This window comes from Amblyraja radiata, chromosome 4 (assembly GCF_010909765.2).
Source record: "Amblyraja radiata isolate CabotCenter1 chromosome 4, sAmbRad1.1.pri, whole genome shotgun sequence".
NCBI lineage: Eukaryota > Metazoa > Chordata > Chondrichthyes > Rajiformes > Rajidae > Amblyraja > Amblyraja radiata.
In genome coordinates this window covers 46,349,686-46,365,932 of record NC_045959.1, presented here as the reverse complement: position 1 = coordinate 46,365,932, position 16,247 = coordinate 46,349,686, and the positions used below count along the sequence as shown (strand labels likewise).

General features: G+C 46.6%; 1 non-coding gene across 1 annotated transcript; it reads left to right on the top strand.

Moving 5' to 3' along the window:
* Positions 1 to 5,398: 5,398 nt before the first annotated feature.
* LOC116972654 lies at positions 5,399 to 5,590 on the top strand. The gene has a single exon (XR_004411852.1). It is a non-coding gene; the product is annotated as a U2 spliceosomal RNA (small nuclear RNA).
* Positions 5,591 to 16,247: the final 10,657 nt, after the last annotated feature.

Sequence of the window (16,247 nt, the reverse complement as noted above, 5' to 3'; positions counted from 1 at the left end):
GATGCCACCCGCTTCTATTACCTGGTGGGGGCCCTCAACCAGGACACGGTTGAAGAGGTCACGGACTTCCTCGCAGCCCCCCCGGACACTGATAAGTATCTCGGCCTTAAGGAGCTCCTGCACCAGATTTATGGCCTAAGCAGGATGGAGCGTGCTGCTAGGGTCCTGCATATGGAGGGCCTAGGCGACCGACGGCCATCTAGCCTCCTAAAGGAGATGGTGGCTCTTCTGGATGGGCACACGCCGTGCCTGTTGTTCGAGTACACCTACCTGCATCTGCTGCCGGCCTACATTCGTCTGCAGCTAACGGACGCCTCGTTTGCCGACCTCAGGGCCCTCGGGAGGCGCGCCGACGTGCTGTGGATGGCGCGCCCTGATGACGTCAGCATGATGGCCGTCGGCAGGTGCGCCGATGACGTCACCCCGGCAGCTCCCGATTTCCTCCGGTGGGGCGGGGGAGCTGTGGAAGGAGTGACAGCTCCAGCCCGACGGCCCGTACGATCGCCCCCAGCGGCAGTGAGGGGTACTGCACCTGCAGTCCAGCGCCAGCAAGCTGCAGGCACCACCAGCAGGAGCAAGCAAGCTCCAAGTAACAGCAACATGAGGCGCTGGTGCTATTTCCATCAGCGCTGGGGTGCTGCAGCACGACAATGCCGCCAACCGTGCACGTTCCCGGGAAACGCCTGGGCCGGCTGCCAATAGTCCCCGCGGCGGCCGGCCAAATTCACCGCCTTTTCGCCTGGGATCGGCGCTCCGGGACCCACTTCCTCGTGGATACTGGAGCGGAGCTCAGCGTCCTGACCCCTTCGCTGGCCGACATTCGTTCCGGTAAGCGGGGGCCCGTCCTCACCGCGGCGAATGGCAGCCCCATCCGCACATATGGAGTGCGCATGGTTCCGATCGTGTTCGGCTCCTGCCATTTCTCGTGGCGGTTCACCATTGCCGACGTCTCCCAGCCATTGCTCAGGGCCGATTTCCTCCAGGCGCATTCCCTCATGGTGAACGTCAGGCGTCAGTGTTTGGTCAACGCCGCTACGATGGAGCCGATCACGTTGCATTTGTATCAACTGGTGGGACGGCCCCTGGCGTCCGTGGACTCCCGCTTCGCACGGATCTTGGCCGCGTTCCCAGACATTCTGACCCCACAGTTTCGATCATCGACCCCCAGCCATGGAGTGGTACATTTTATCCAGACTACCGGCCCACCACTCCATGCACGAGCACGCCGACTGCCATCTGGCACAGCGGGAATTCCGCACAATGGAGACCTTGGGGATCGTCCGCGCTTCGAGCAGCCCTTGGGCGTCCCCACTCCACATGGTCCCTAGGTCGAGCGGGGGCTGGCGACCTTGCGGGGATCACCGACGGCTAAACGCCACAACAACAGCGGATCGATACCCCATACCCCACATCCAGGACTTCACCGCCCATTTGGCTGGGCCACAATATTTTCAAAAGTGGATCTGGTACGGGGTTATAACCAGATCACAGTTCATCCGGATGACGTCCCCAAGAAGGCGATCATCACGCCATTCGGACTTTATGAGTTCACGCGGATGCCGTTCGGCCTCAAGAATGCTGCACAGGCCTTTCAACGCCTAATGGACGGGGTTTGTCGCGACCTCGATTTCGTGTTTGTGTACGTGGACGACATCCTGGTGGCCAGCCGCTCGCAGAGGAGCACTGCGCCCACCTTCGGCAGCTCTGTCAGCAGCTCAGCGAGCATGGTTTGGCCATCAACCTCGACAAGTGCCGTTTTGGTGTAACCGAGATTGACTTCCTCGGCCACCGCGTGACTGCGCAAGGCGCGGTTCCCCTGCCTGACAGGGTTGACGCCATCCGTCGGTTTCCCCACCCACGCACGGTGCGTGGCCTGCAGAAGTTTGTCGGCATGGTGGCGTTTTACCATCGTTTCGTGCCATCCACATCATGCGGCCTCTGTATCAACTTCTGGCGGGTGGGCAGAACAAGAACGTTGAATGGACCCACGAGGCAGGGGCAGCTTTTGACGGCGCGAAGGAGGCCCTTGCTCGGGCCGTACTGCTGGTGCACCCGCGGGAAGATGCCCCGACTGCTCTCATGGTGGACGCCTCGGAGTCGGCGGTTGGTGCTGTGCTGGAGCAACTGACGGGCGGAGGTTGGCGGCCCCTGGCCTTCTTCAGCCAGCACCTCAACCGTGCGCAGACGAAATACAGCGCGTTCGATCGCGAGCTCCTGGCTGTGTACCTGGCAGTGCGCCATTTTCGCTACTTCCTGGAGGGCCGCCTATTCACCGCCTACACGGACCACAAGCCGCTCACTTTCGCCCTGGCGAAGGTTTCCGACCACTGGTCCGCACGACAGCAGCGGCAATTGGCCTACATTTCGGAGTATACAACATCTATCCGCTACATCGAGGGGAAAGAGAACCGGGTGGCCGACACATTGTCCCGCCCCGCTATCAACGCCGTGTTCGAGGTGGCGCCCGGAATTGACTATTCTGCTCTGGCAGAGGCACAGCTCACGGACGATGAGGTGCCCGCCTACCATCTCCGGCCTCCGCCTTGAGGATGTCCCTCTCGGTCCTGGGGGAGTGACAATCCTGTGAGATGAGTCGTCCGGTCAGCCGCGCCCCATCGTCCCTGCCACCTGGCGCCGGAGGGTGTTCGAGGTGATCCACGGACTGGCTCACCCATCAATCCGGGCGACAACGGTGCCAGTGGCCGCTCGTTTCATGTGGCACGGTCTGCGCAAGCAGGTTGGCCATTGGGCTCGCACCTGCATTCCGTGCCAGACGGCAAAAATCCAGCGCCATGTCCGTGCGCCTCTCCAGGAGTTTGGTCTACCTCACCGGCGATTCGACCATCTCCACGTAGACATTGTAGGGCCTCTCCAGCCGTCCCGGGGCATCACCCACCTTCTTACAATGGTGGACCGCTTCACGCGGTGGCCGGAGGCCATTCCGCTGGCCGATACTTCAATGGCTACGTGTGCTCGTGCGTTGTCCGCACACTGGATTGCTCGCATCGGGGTGCCGGCGCACATCTCCTCAGACCGGGGGCCACAGTTCACCTCCGAGCTGTGGTCAGCCATGGCTCGCTTGCTGGGGGTGCGGCTACACCACACCATGGCTTACCACCCGCAAGCTAACGGTCTGGTGGAGAGGTTCCACCGGCAGCGAAAGGCAGCACTGAAGGCACGACTCTCCGGCCCGGACTGGATGGACGAGTTGCCGTGGGTCATGCTGGGCATCCGGACTGCTCCCAAAGAAGACTTGGCCTCATCATCGGCGGAGCTCGTGTACGGGTCGCCACTCACGGTGCCCGGGGAGTTCGTGCCGTCGGCGCCGGGGCAGCAGGGAACGCCCTCATCCACCCTAAAGCGCCTTCGCGAGTGAGTTGGCAGGCTCGCACCCGTCCCGACGTCCCACCATGGGACATTTCGCCCACACGTGCCATCAGCCCTCAAGGACTGCCCATACGTCTTCCTGCGCCGTGATGCCCACCAGACGCCACTCCAGAGGCCGTACGAGGGCCCGTTCCGGGTGCTGGAACACGGGCAGTCGACTTTTGTCCTGGACATGGGGGGCCGGCCGGAGGCAGTGTCGATTGACCGTTTGAAGCCGGCACACCCGGAGGCGGCCCTTAGCCAGAGGGTTTAAAGGCAGGGGTTTGGGTGCCATCTTTCTCTTGTTTGGTCTTCCCTACAACCGGGAGGAACATAATAAAAGGTGCCTCTCAAAACACTGGACTTCGTGCTTCCTTTTGAGACCCACGCACTACACCTCTGCATTTGCCACTTAATTTCTATTCCCTAGAAAGAATAAAAATTCTGGTCATTTTATGAATTGTGGCCATAATCATTTCTTGTGTTTTGCGCCACTGATGTTGGTTGTATGTAACTGTGCTGAATGTTAATTTTACTTCGGAGTCACGTGAGTGACTACGTGAAGAACCTGCTCAGTGCGCAGGCGCGGCATTACGCCAGCAGTGCAACAGCGGCAGCGGGAGCTAGGCTCTCCCGCAACAGATGAAACGGACCGTCAGGTGAGTACCCTGAGGTCGGGTTTTCTTTTACAGGGGAGCCCCTTTTTCTGCTTGTGTTTTACAGGCAGAGAAAAAGGCTCTGGAACAAAACTGTCCCTTGTTCGAGGAGGAACGTTTTCCGTCGGGGGGGAAGGGGGGCAGCAACAGGCGGTAGGAGCGACCCGGTGTTCCGCAATTCCCCGACACCGTGCCGAGGCCAGCCCGATAGCGGGCTGGATGTATAGCCACCCGAAGAGGCATCCGGCAGGTGTTCCCGATTTGGGACGGGACGTCTCTCCACCCGCACGGGGGGAGAGAGCCGCCTGAGCCGCTGGAGCGGCTCTCGGCGCAGGTGCCTGCGAGACGCGCTGCTTGAGGGGCGCATTTAACCTAAATATTTTAAAAATGCATTTGGTACCATGACGTCGGCTATCATGTCCACCTGCTCATTCCAGAAGGGCAGGGTAGTATGGCAAAACACCTGACCCTACTGTTCAACGGTATACCTCATAACTTCTCAAATGAACTCACAAACCTGCCCTCAATCTATGAAATTAACAGGACTATGAGAACGCCGACCTCACAAGCACAGATCCTGCTACCTGGCACTTACCAAACCAGTCCTAAAAAACTGGACGAAGCGTTCAAACTATTCGGCACAAGAGGGCAGAGTCTGGAATGAGCACCACACTAAACCAGACAGCAGTACCTCTACGTGTCCACCAGGTGCGTCTACCTCATGGTACTGGTGAAAGCTCGGGGCCTGCATGCCAAACCCGTAGCATTTTAGGCCACGGCCCAGAGCAGGCCCCAGGGAAAATGCGCCACCCCCCAACAAACATCGTCCCTACAAGAACAAGGAACCAGAAACCGAAGAAAACAACAATGAAGACAGATAAGTATGGTTCCTACCATCACATAAAGGTTAAGGGTTGTACTAACAAGGGGTGGGTGAATCACGCCTGGTTAGGAAGCTATCACTCTTGGTAGTTGTATACCAAAAAATAAATACAAGGGGAATAGAATTAATATCTTGCCACCAATTCAGCAAGCACCCCAAGGGGTCTACCCTCCCACGATGGTGAATGTCGCACCATCATTGATAAACCACTTGAGTATTTCACCAGGTATACCCATTCATGGGATTTGTAACTACTACCATGGATCCAAGGATACTTTATGGTAGACATCGACCTTGAAGATGCACACTATTCAGTACCTTCTCATATAAGTTTCGGATATACCGCAATTACCTGGATGGAGTAACCATGATGAGCGTTGCGGCATTTAAGTCAAAGTTATCCAGAATCAACTAGCCCTGACACTTAGAAACATTCCGTCATGGCATGTCTATATATTAACGACAAACTATCCTTGGATACAGCTTTAGCTGCATCGCTTCTCGGCCTTTTGGCTAAGATCAAGTGTAGTATCTGTTCTTATCAGTTTAATAATCTGATACGTCCCTTATCTAGGGACCATATATTAAATTGAAATTTGGAACAGGGAGATGGAATAGGGGCTTGCTCCGTCCACTCCACGCATCGACCCAGTATTGCAGTGCCTCTGGGAACGGTGCACAAAATATATATCCAGATATTTACGTTGACCATCCACAACTTTGTTATCTGGTATTCATTAAGACTATCAGTCATGGTGCATTAACCACCAATCAACTACGTGGCAAAGTAATTGGGATATAGCAGCATTACCAGCTACTGAACTTTGTACCTTTCCTATGAGATGAGATACTAGTGTTCAAAACTATCTCCATACCTGTAATATGGGGGCAAATGGATTAATCTGTAGTGCTATCATGGAATTTATCGGCAGGAAGGATTATGGTTGTACACTTCCACCTGTTTTGAGTAACATCTTATGTGTCCTGATGTGTTACTGAGCTTGTAATACTTAATGCCAATATGAATTGACTTAAACATGTTATATATTAACTTACTTAATTCTAGTGAAGCATTTGCTCAGTAATCCACCAAATTTGCATGTTCGTTTATAAGATAACAACATCACAGTGGTGGCATGTACCAAACCACTTGGGCGGAGAACATCGATATTAGGTGACAATTTATTAACAATTGGAAACCGTACGTCGTCAAACATGTTTGACCATCAGTAACTCACCTATCAGGTGAGCTAAATACTGTAAACATACATTTAAACCAAAAATATTTGCTGAAATTACTAAGCAATATGGACACCAGATATCGATTCCTTATATCCAATTAAATCACCACGTACTAACTTACGTCACATGAAACCAATCTCAAGGCAGCGGCAATGGATACATTCCCGCGTATTGAGGGGTGGGGGGAACCTAATCTCTATGTTTTCCTTTCCTTCTACCTCTTCAATAGGTACTACGGCTTCATCAGTCGGGTACTACGCAAATTACAGTGGACCAAGTCCACAAGCATGGTTCCCAGTGATCCTCGACATGGTCATTAAAATAATTGCAGAATTGGGAAGACCATTGCTGTGCTTGGATCAGCAGCACTATCAACCTGATGACAGCATTCCGTCGCATATCCTAGGGAACATACCTGAGGAGCATCAAGAAATGGTACACTGTTTTCCAAAACAGGAATTACACATTCAACTATAACAAAAACTGTACTGGAGCTCCTGGCAGGTCTTCACCACAATGAAGGACATGTTCTGTCAGCCTACTCAACTTGGGTACTGCTCACTGGTGATCAGATACAGGAGAGGTATATCAATCCATTCCCCAGAAATAGGTACACCCAAATTGGGATGTCAGTGAAATCCTGACATACCTTAGGGGATGATCACCAGCCAGGTCACTCACCCTGGAACAGCCTACCCTGAAGATGGACATGCTGGTGGCCTTACATCAACACAAAGAGCCAGCTCTCCCATCTACTGCGATGGGACAACATGGTTATAACACCAGATAGTGTCACATGCCCATTCAAGGGTTGGCCAAACAGAACAGACCAGGAACATCAGGTCCAGTCATGAAATTCCGGGCATACCCACCTGAACCACGTTTTATGTGTCATGACCCACTTAGAGATCGACACAATAAGGAATACCGAGGGAGAGGAAAAAGCCTTATGGGTCAGCCACAGGAAACCTCATGGTCGGGTGACGAGCTAAACTATCTCTAGTGGCTCAAGCAGGTACTGGGAGTTGCTGGAGTAAATACTAACGTGTATAAAATCTTATTCCACCAGGACAGCTTCCACGTCAGTAACTAAGAGGATGGACGAGCCTATGGACCACATCCTGGCTACTGCAGGGTGGTCTAGGGAGTATACGTTCCAAACTTTTATAACAAACCACTGACAGAACCTGTATCGTTTGCAGAAAAAGAATCTGCAAAAAATATATAATTTAAGCCCGGGGGAGCAATTGGTCTTGTTGTTGTTAATAACACCATTATTGTTTTTACAAACAGATTCATGGTTGATTACGATAACATACTTCCTCCCTCGAATAACTTCGGCAGCGAGTGAAGTATGAACTGTTACACGGTTTGAAATCACAGAGCTTTGAAGTCTTCACGTAGTCACTCACGTGACTCCGAAGTAAAATAGTAAGATTGAACGAGAACTTACCAGTTTGATGTTTGATCTGTATTTTATGAGGAGTTACGATGAGGGATTACGTGCCCTCCGCTCCCACCCTCATTATATGGATCAAACTAATAAATTGATGTCTCCTTATCTTTACTATGTTTACTTCAAATAACTGTGTCTATCTGTGATTCCACACCGCTGCTTGGAAGTATGCCGCGCCTGCGCACTGAGCGGGTTCTTCACGTAATCCCTCATCGTAACTCCTCATAAAATACAGATCAAACTTCAAACTGGTAAGTTCTCGTTTAATCTTACTATTTCTAACTACTGATATTGTGTTCACTGATTTGAAACAATTTTACATTGGTGGCTGAATTTTCTTCCCTCCTTTTACATTTTCTCTCTACCATGCACATTATTTCTGATTGAAGACAAAGAACTAGAAATATCTGCTTTCTTCTGAGCTAGCTACTAATAATCGCAGAAAATCACTAATAAGGTTTCCGAAGTACACATTTCCCCCACTCTCTACTGAAATGATTTACCTTCATACTTCCTTATTACATGCAAGGAGTCACACTTAGAGTAAAGTCTATACCAACTCTGAGCCAGTTCCAACCCTGCACTAATTTTCCATTGAATTTCTCGCACTTCTTCTGCCCATCTACAAGAACATAATCACTGCACTGAGGATTACAAGGTTATTTCTGCTTTTACCACTTCATAAGACCATAATTAGGATGACCAAGGATCTTCAGATGCTGGAAACAAATTGTGCTGGAGTAACTCAGCAGGTTAGGCAGCTTCTGTCCTGACCAATACAAGTACATTCACCAAGTATCCAATGTCACAAGGACACTGCATTAGATCTGACTTTATTGGATGGAACGATGTGTGTTGATGAGCTAAGGCCACTGTGCTGGCTCAGCTGAATAAATATAGAAAATTATTAAGGGTATATCCCTCACAACAATGCCAAGAATTAAACGTTGGGATCATGTTTCAATGCAATAAGCTTATGGCTGAAAATAATAGATGGAGTTTCAGTTTGGCCCTGTGGGAAAGATAACATTCATGGCCTATTCACATCAAAGATATATCCTCCTACAAAATAGGTGCAGGAGTAGGCCATTCGGCCCTTCGAGCCTGCAACGCCATTCAATATGATCATGGCTGATCATCCAATTCAGTATCCTGTACCTGCCTTCTCTCCATACCCCCTGATCCCTTTAGCCACAAGGGCCACATCTAACACCCTCTTAAATATAGCCAATGAACTGGCCTCAACTACCTTCTGTGGCAGAGAATTCCAGAGATTCACCACTCTCTGTGTGAAAAATGTTTTTCTCATCTCGGTCCTAAAAGATTTCCCCCTTATCCTTAAACTGTGACCCCTTGTTCTGGACTTCCCCAACATCGGGAACAATCTTCCTGCATCTAGCCTGTCCAACCCCTTAAGAATTTTGTAATTTTCTATAAGATCCCCCCTCAATCTTCTAAATTCTAGCGAGTACAAGCCGAGTCTTTCTTCATATGAAAGTCCTGACATCCCAGGAATCAGTCTGGTGAACCTTCTCTGTACTCCCTCTATGGCAAGAATGTCTTTCCTCAGATTAGGAGACCAAAACTGCACGCAATACTCCAGGTGTGGTCTCACCAAGACCCTGTACAACTGCAGAAGTTTTCAGGATCAAGATAATACCAGTAAATATTTGCTTCTTAATCTACTACATACTTTTGAGTATAGAAGTTGGGATGTAATGTTAAAATTGTACAAGGCATTGGTGAGGCCAATTCTGGAGTATGGTGTACAATTTTGGTCGCCTAATTATAGGAAGGATGTCAACAAAATAGAGAGAGTACAGAGGAGATTTACTAGAATGTTGCCTGGGTTTCAGCAACTAAGTTACAGAGAAAGGTTGAACAAGTTAGGGCTTTATTCTTTGGAGCGCAGAAGGTTAAGGGGGGACTTGATAGAGGTCTTTAAAATGATGAGAGGGATAGACAGAGTTAACGTGGATAAGCTTTTCCCACTGAGAGTAGGGAAGATTCAAACAAGGGGACATGACTTGAGAATTAGGGGACATAACTTGAGAATTAAGGGACAGAAGTTTAGGGGTAACATGAGGGGGAACTTCTTTACTCAGAGAGTGGTGGCTGTGTGGAATGAGCTTCCAGTGAAGGTGGTGGAGGCAGGTTTGTTTTTATTATTTAAAAATAAATTGGATAGTTATATGGACGGGAAAGGAATGGAGGGTTATGGTCTGAGCGCAGGTATATGGGACTAGGGGAGAATACGTGCTCGGCACGGACTAGAAGGGTCGAGATGGCCTGTTTCCGTGCTGTAATTGTTATATGGTTATATGGTATACATTTTGCTTAACATTTGTTTTTAAAAGTTATTCTTTGTTGATTTCCAGTGCGAATAATATTTTAATAGTAAAACCAGAAATGCAATCAATTATAATATTGTACAAGAGTGAAATTTCAAAAGTAGGTATTTTAAGGACATTATACCGTAAAAGGAACTTTACAAAATCACACATCCCTCAAGCAAGGTTTCTCACTGGAAATTCCAGATATGGAACAATTATTATGAGGGCATGTATTCAAAATTGCCATTGCACAACCTGCATTTGAAGATCCTAACAAGAGGGTAAATTCAAAAGTTGCTTCACAGACCATCAATTGCAAAACAGTACTTTTGTCTTTTTTTCAATTTAATAGATTTTTAATGTAGAATAAACACATGGGGTTGAAATAGATCACTTGTTGTTGTTATTTTCTGCAGTTGGAAGTATAGGTCCACTGCTGATTTTCCAACACCCTTGGTTCCAGAGCCTTGCTGGAATACCCATTTTGCTGCACCAACAGAGGTCATGGTCTTGGGGGAGCTGAGATACCGCCCTGCAAAGTTGGCCTCGGAAGTCGGCTACGGGAACGGCCAGCTCTAGCTATTTTCAAGGGGACGCAAAAAAGTAATTTTGTCATTAAAGGAGGCGCTGGACCACCAGTTGCCAGAAAATTGCTGTTAAACCTGTATTTCAACATAATATGTTATTCCGTGCGGTTCCCAGAGGTTGCAGGTGGTTGCCGGAGGTTGCAGGTAGTGGAAGCAGGTAGGGAGAATGACAAAAACCTCCGGGAACCGCACAGAAACCTTGGGTGGGGCGGAAAGTCTCCAGAGGTTTCCGTTCAGGTTTCCTAAGTGGGACAGGGGCATAACTCAGCGGGTCAGGCAGCTTCTATGGAGGACATGATTAGGCAATGCTATCAGTCAGGACTTCAGGAAGAGAGCTTGGAACACGTTGAGGTGTGGGTGTAGGGCAACAAATGTAAGGTCTCTGCTGAGGACAGACCATTCTGTGTTGGAGGTGGGGGGAAGTCAGGAGGGGAAGGGGGGAGTGTGAGATGGGGTTGTGAAAACGTGACAGGGGTTGGGCCTTGGGTTGGTTAGACCCAGACTCTGAGGAGGTATATGGAGGGAGGATGGGAGCTCAGAAGGGATTTCCTGCAGAGATGCTGCCTGACCCACGGAATTACTCCTCAACTATGCAAGATTCCTGTACCTGCAGCTTCTTGCGTCTGAAGTGGCAGATACTGTATGTGAGGTCATCCTATTTCACTTTAACCTATGGATGAAGGCCTGTCCTAAAGTAGTGAGTTTGACTGCCAGCTCTGATGAAATCCTCGAGAAGGCACGGCTAATAACTGTGTTTAGAGAGAAACTATTACCTTTACGTTAGGTGTGAAATTTAAAAGTTGATGTGCCTTTTATTGTTCTTTCTTAGTAATTTGTATTTTAAAACCTAGGTTTAAAGCATAATTTCAAAGTCAAAGTCTATTTTATTAATCACATGCACCCGAAGGTGCAGTGAAATGAATTTGCCAGCAGCGATACACTTAAAAAAAGAACACACAATACACGATAGAATTTAACACGAACATCCACCACAGCATTCTTCACTGTGGTGGAAGGCAACAAAGTTCAGTCAGTCCTCCTCCTTTGTTCACTCGTGGTCGGGCCACGAAACCTCCGTAGTTGCCACTACGGACGGCCGGATGCACATGCCATCTCGTCGGGATGATCAAAACGCCGACGTCGGGACGGTCGAACACACTCCGCGGCTTGGAGTGCCCGAATTGGCACTTCCATACTGGAGACCGCGACTTCAGGATGGTATAGGCCGCAGGCCAGCGGTCGGAGCTCTTCTCCGGCGATCCCCGGCAAGGGATCCCAGGCTCCGGATGGTAAGTCCATGGCCCACCCGCGGCTAGAAGCTTCGCGAACCACAGCCCCATGATGCCAAAGTCACCAGGCCAGCGATCGGAGCACTCCTTTCTGGTGACCCCCGGCAAGGGTTTACCCGCTCCGCAATGTAAAAGTCCATGCTGTGCCCGCTGCTGAAGCAACATGGAAAAATTTGCCTCTCCGTCGAGGAGGCGACCAAAAGCGGTTTCCTCCTTTTCCCCCTCCCCACACCACAAGACACATCAAGATACACCTAAACTAACATTTAGACACACCAAAAAAACAAAAAAGTTGAAATAACGAACAAGCTGCTGGCAGGATCCCCATCAACCCAATTTTGATTTGTTAAGAAAGCATGTTCGGTCGTCTTTCCAAGACAGATTTCAGTACACATTGTACAAAGTAAGGGTTTTGGTTATGATTCAAAGATCTTCTAACCCCTTATTAGATTTTGGTCAGGAAAATGTTACACTTTTGGATCACAGTCCATGTGAAGTTCACCAGTGGAAAAAGATAGAGATGCTCATTCCATGAGGATATCTAGTATAAAAATACAAAACCATAACAACATGCGTGATGTACATGCATTGAGATAGCTAAGAGCTAATTAGAGATAGTCAGCATGGTTTTGCGCATGGGAGATTGTGTCTCACAACTCTATACATTTTTTGAAGATGTGACCAAAAACGTTGATGAGGCCAGAACCATGGACAGTGTATATATGGATTTCTATACGGATTTCACCAAGGCGTTTGATAAGGTTCCACGTGGTAGGCTGCTCTGCAAGGTTCGATCGCATGGAATCCACGGAGAGATAGTTGAATGGATAAAAAATTGGCAGCATGGAAGGAAGAAGAGGGTGATGGTGGAAGGTTGTTTTTCAGACTGAAGGCCTGTGTCTTCAGGGTTCAGTGCTGGGCCCATTGCTGTTTGTCATCTATATCAATGATTTGGATGAGAATGTGCAAGGCATGATTTGCAAGTATGCAGATGACACTAAAATAGATGGTATTGTAGCAAGGTGTTGCATTTTGGGAATTGTAGCCAGGGCAGGACCTACACAGTGAATGACAGCACTCCATGGAGTGTTGTAGAGCAGAGGGATGTAGGAGTGCAGGTACATAGTTCCTTGAAAGTGGCATCACAGTTGGATACCGTGGTCAAGAAGGCTTTTGGTGAATTGCTCTTCATCGGTCAGTGTATCGAGTATAGAAGTTGGGAGGTAATGTTGCATTTGTACAATACATTAATGAGGCTACATATAGAGTATTGTGTTTAGCTTTGGTCACCCTGTTATAGGAAATATATTGTTACGCTGCAAATGGTGCAGAGATGTTGCCAGGACTCAAGGGCCTGAGCTGTAGAGAAAGTGTTGAGCAGGCTAGGACGTTATTCCTTGGAGTGCAGGGGGATGAGGGGTTATCTTGTGGTGTATAAGATCATGAGGGGAATAGATAGGGTAAATGTACAGAGTCTTTTACCCAAAGTAGGGGAATCAAGAACCAGAGGGCATAGGTTTAAGTTGAGGGGGAAAAGATTTAATAGGAAACTGAGGAGCAGCTTTTTTACACAAAGAGTGGTAGGTATATGGAATGAGCTGCCAGAGGAGATAATTGAGACAGGTATTATCACAACATTTGACAAATATTTGGAAAGGTACATGGATAGGATAGATTTAGAAGAATATGGGCCAAACACAGGCAGGTGGGACTAGTGAAGATTGGGCATGTTGGTCAGCATAGGCAAGTTGGGCCAAATGGCTTGTTACTCCACTGTATGACTATGACTGTAACATGCTTAGATAATATGGGTCCAACCAACACATATAATAACATGTGACAACTTGATAACTTTGTAAATGAGCTTGAACAATTATTATGTAATTTTCTCCAAGGTTATTGAATTTTGACTGTGTGCAAAGCCAATGAATATTTTGACCAGATAATTGTCATTTTCTAGCATGGGAAGATCAAGTTCTATATATGCATATGATGATTACCCAAGTGACAGCTTAATTTCAATCTTTGACAAAAACCATCAGAATAGCTGCTCTCAGTGATATAAAAAAAAGGAAATGCAAATATATAAATATCATTTTCAAAGCCATAGTTTCACATTGGGCTCTAGTTTAATGTGAAGATAAACAAGTGTTTGATTATCCCCTGTCATATATTCCTTGTCTAAATTCCATGTGACTCTATGCTTGTTTTGTACTACGTAATGTGCATTCATGCCCAGTTTGACATCAGCACAAGTAGTGAAGTATAACTACCCTTTTTTGAAACTCGGACTATTTTGAAATCTAGGAATCTGACCTAGGGAGCTGAAATTCTCTTCTAATGGACGACTTAAATAGCTTAATGTCACAAAGCTTTTTTCTAATGAATCAATTTTCTATAATTAAAAGTGGTTTTTGACAACTTTGTAACCCAAGTGGAAAATCTTATTGAGGCTTCCTTGATGGAGAAGATTGTACGACAGCATTCAGTATATATAGCTGTGCCAGCTACAAGGTCCTTAAGCTGAAAAAATATGGAATATAGAAAATATGGAAACTGCATTATTTATCATCAACATTCAAATTAACAAATGAAGTATTTGTCAAATATTTCCACAATGTTATTTTCCATGCAGATAATGACCCTTTGACTTAGTAGAGCCGTACTTCCAAAGTTGTTCTCTATCCCTTTACCTTGACAAAGTATTCTTATGCCAGGAGCAAATTCTGGTTAAAATATTAATTAGCTTTCCCCACAGTCAAAATTCAACAACCTTGGAGGAAATGACTTATAATAATTGTTCGAGCTCATTTACTTTCTGAAACTTGGTTATGTTGCTCAGGTATCAACAAGTTTCAGCACACATTCCCCAGTGGAATTGTAGAGCAAACGGCCTAAATACCTCACGGCGCCAGAAGAAAGTTCCCATGTAATAGATACCTCTCGGTGTTAAAACTCAGGTTCTCTTCACTTTGTCAGTCAACTGTTTGGATCTTGATACCATTTTTTTTTCTATTGATGTAGAATAAAGGGGTTCATATGTATGAAAAATTAAATTTGTTCTCTTTTAGACTGAGTTTGATGGCTGGCAATTTTAAGTTGTAGCAGTGCATTGAGGCTCTGGTGGTCTGTGATAACTGGAACCACACAAACAGCTACAAGTGAAATAATTACTTGAGTTCAACAAACTGCAAGCAGTGGGAAATGACATGTTACACAAGGTCTCGTGTTTCAATCTTTCGCAATCTCAAATGGGAAATGATATGTTATACTGCGGAAAAGATAGAGCAAGATAAAAATGACTTTGTAATTTAGATGCGTGCAACTTTCAGTTGCATTTCTAGATGATAAGTGTATAAATAGTTGCCCTGAAACAAAGGCGAGCTGTATTGTGTGTACTATGACCTAATTGTTTGAGAGTTAAATTAACTGCACTCATATAGGCTTAGTCCTTTGCAAGATAAGTAAATGTTGTTTTTTGTGAATTATTTTAGGTGGTTATTCAGGAATACAGGATGTATTATAGGATCTCAATGATTTTGATGACCATAAAGAAGTCTGAATGATGCTCAACAATTGAATAATTACGGGAAACAAGTTGACTTTGTGTGATATTACTGCAGGAGAAAAAATAAACCAGATACAGTTTTTAAAGGTTATCCTAACTTTTAATAAGCACGGTCACTCCGCATCACTCTAGTCTATTATGATTATTGATCAGACTGAATTCTTCTACAGTCCCTATAAATCTATCCTGATACTTTTGCTATGTAGTTTTCACAACCATCTTAATAAGAAATATTTCATACATCTCCTGAACTATGCCCTACCTCTGCTAGCACCAGATCCGTTTGTACTATTTGAAGATTTATTAGGTGAAAACATATCTGAGGAACTTATTACTTGTTTTTCTTCATTTGTGGCATCCAGGTGTCTTTTAATCACAAAGAAAAACAAAGGATTGTTTTTAAGAGCGATCTCTAAACACTGGAAAATGCTGAATTTAGAATTGAACCAAGTGAAAAAGATTAGCCACACTAAATTAGAAAAGTGAATTCCCAGGGAAATTTGACCAGGTTTCTAATCATGTTTTAATTAATACAAGAATTCTGCTTTGTTTCATCCTTTCCTCTAGATTGTTTCTGAACATTGGACAGATAAAAAAAATATTTATCCGATTAATGCAGTGGTCTTCATGATGAGACACTAAGAATGCAAACACTTCGATTGGTTGTGGCACTAGGGAAAGCTTAACATTTAGTTAAGGAATGATAAATTCAAGAGTTTTGACATGTGACACAATTAATGATCTACCTGCCAATTGCTCTCAAGATTACAACAGTATACATTTATTTTACCTTGTAATTTCTCCCAAATGTGCTTCAGTATCACTACATTCAAAGGTTTTCGGGAACCATTGGAACGTGGCAACATT